At 32.0% G+C, this 2,500-nt stretch overlaps 1 protein-coding gene across 1 annotated transcript in view; it reads right to left on the bottom strand.

The window, feature by feature from the left end:
* LOC137658381 (uncharacterized) overlaps positions 1-2,500 on the bottom strand; it is a 6,221-nt gene that overhangs the window by 2,667 nt on the left and 1,054 nt on the right. The gene's annotated exons all lie outside the window — the stretch shown is intronic.

Below are 2,500 nucleotides of genomic sequence, written 5' to 3'. Positions count from 1 at the left end.
TAAAATTTAAAAAGGGGTTACTTATGTGGTGAAATGAAAAAAGGGGTTACTTATGTGGTGAAATTTAAAAGGGGTTACTTATGTGGTGAAATTTCAAAAGGGGTTACTTATGTGGTGAAATTTCAAAAGGGGTTACTTTCAAAAGGGGTTACTTATGTGGTGAAATTTCAAAAGGGGTTACTTTCAAAAGGGGTTACTTATGTGGTGAAATTAAAAAAGGGGTTACTTATCTGGTAAAATTTAAAAAGGGGTTACTTATGTGGTGAAATTAAAAAAGGGGTTACTTATGTGGTGAAATTTAAAAGGGGTTACTTATGTGGTGAAATTTCAAAAGGGGTTACTTATCTGGTGAAATTTCAAAAGGGGTTACTTTCAAAAGGGGTTACTTATCTGGTGAAATTTCAAAAGGGGTTACTTATCTGATGAAATTAAAAAGGGGTTACTTATCAAGTGAAATTTAAAAGGGGTTACTTATGTGGTGAAATTAAAAAAGGGGTTACTTATCTGGTAAAATTTAAAAAGGGGTTACTTATATGGTGAAATTTAAAAAAGGGTTACTTATCTGGTGAAATTTAGAAAGAGGTTACTTATATGGTGAAATTTAAAAAAGGGTTATTTATCTGGTGAAATTTAAAAAGGGGTTATTTATTTGGCGAAATTTAAAAGGGGTTACTTATCTCGTGAAATGAAAAAAGGGGTTAATTATTTGGTGAAATTAAAAAAAAAAAAGGAGTTACTTGTCAGGTGAAATTTAAAAACAGGTTACTTATCTAGTGAAATAGGAAAAAGGGATTACTTATCTGAAGAAATTTTAAAAGGGGTTACTTATTTGGTGAAATTTGAAAAGGAGTTACTTATATGGTGAAATTTAAAAATGGGTTACTTATGTGTTGAAATATGAAAAAGGATTACTTATCTAGTAAAATTTAAAAAGGGATTACTTATCTAGGGAAATTTAAAAAGGGATTACTTATCTAGTGAAATTTAAAAAGGGATTATTTATCTAGGGAAATTTAAAAAGGGATTACTTATCTAGTGAAATTTAAAAAGGGGTTACTTAGCTGTTGAAATGTAAAAAAAAAAAAAAAGATTATTTACTTAGTGAAAGTTAAAAAAGGGGTACTTATCTGGCGAAATTTAAAAGGGGTTACTTATCTGGTGAAATATGGAAAAGGGATTACTTATATGGTGGAATTTTTAAAAAATGGGCTACTTATCTGGTGAAATTTATAAAAGGGGTTACTTATCTGGTGAAATTTTAAAAAGGTGTTACTTATCTGGTGAAATATGGAAAAGGGATTACTTATATGGTGCAATTTTTAAAAAATGGGCTACTTATCTGGTGAAATTTATAAAAGGGGTTACTTATCTGGTGAAATTTTAAAAAGGTGTTACTTATCTGGTGAAATATGGAAAAGGGATTACTTATATGGTGCAATTTTTAAAAAATGGGCTACTTATCTGGTGAAATTTATAAAAGGGGTTAATTATCTGGTGAAATTTAAAAAAGGAGTTACTTATCTGGTGAAATATGGAAAAGGGATTACTTATATGGTGCAATTTTTAAAAAATGGGTTACTTATCTGGTGAAATTTATAAAAGGGGTTACTTATCTGGTGAAATTTTAAAAAGGTGTTACTTATCTGGTGAAATTTTAAAAGTCGTTACTTATCTGGTGAAATAAAATAAGAAATATTATTTTGGCTTCGTACGATGGTTTAAAAGTTCTCGTTCCTACCAAGTAGGCTACAGATCGTACAGTAGAATGATTTCTATACTATTGTTTGAATATTAAGAATGAGAGAGAGAGAGAGAGAGAGAGAGAGAGAGAGAGAGAGAGAGAGAGCTGTGTTCCACGAAGTAATTGCGGGGTGGCTAAAACAAGCATCATACCGGACTTCGGAATAAACAGGGAAAACCGCATACCGCTACGTGATACATCGTTCTAGGCTCGGCAACTACAACTCATTGCACCAATGACAGACGCCACCTGTAGGAAATGCAATTTCTCTCTCTCTCTCTCTCTCTCTCTCTCTCTCTCTCCTCTCTCTCTCTCTCTCTCTCTCTCTCTCTCTCTCTCTCTCTCTCTTGCAGCAGGAAAATAGCAAAACTAATCATTATAATGGTCGAAAACATCGTTTGTATTAATAATAATTAAGTAAGGATGTTTTTTTATATGAACAATGACGTATGTTTCGAGAGCAGACTTATTCAGTGTACTGGAATTATATTCAACAGTGAGCACGTTTATAAGTTTAGCCTGTAACTAGGGATGGAATAATAATTTATTCACTAATTAACACGAATGAAATAGTAATTGAATCATTAACACATCATGAGAAGAATAATCATAAAATCTATATATCTTTTGGTCGGCCAATCTCTGCGGTTTCGTGAGCACCAAATCTGAAACCCCCGTTAAATAGAACGGGCCAAATGCAACCCTCGTTATATGGGACTAATTATATATCCTCATTATCATATTCGCTAATGGTTTTTG

Source organism: Palaemon carinicauda, chromosome 19 (assembly GCF_036898095.1).
Source record: "Palaemon carinicauda isolate YSFRI2023 chromosome 19, ASM3689809v2, whole genome shotgun sequence".
Classification (NCBI taxonomy): domain Eukaryota; kingdom Metazoa; phylum Arthropoda; class Malacostraca; order Decapoda; family Palaemonidae; genus Palaemon; species Palaemon carinicauda.
Note: the sequence above shows the minus strand (reverse complement) of the source record. Positions and strands in the feature narration are given on the sequence as shown.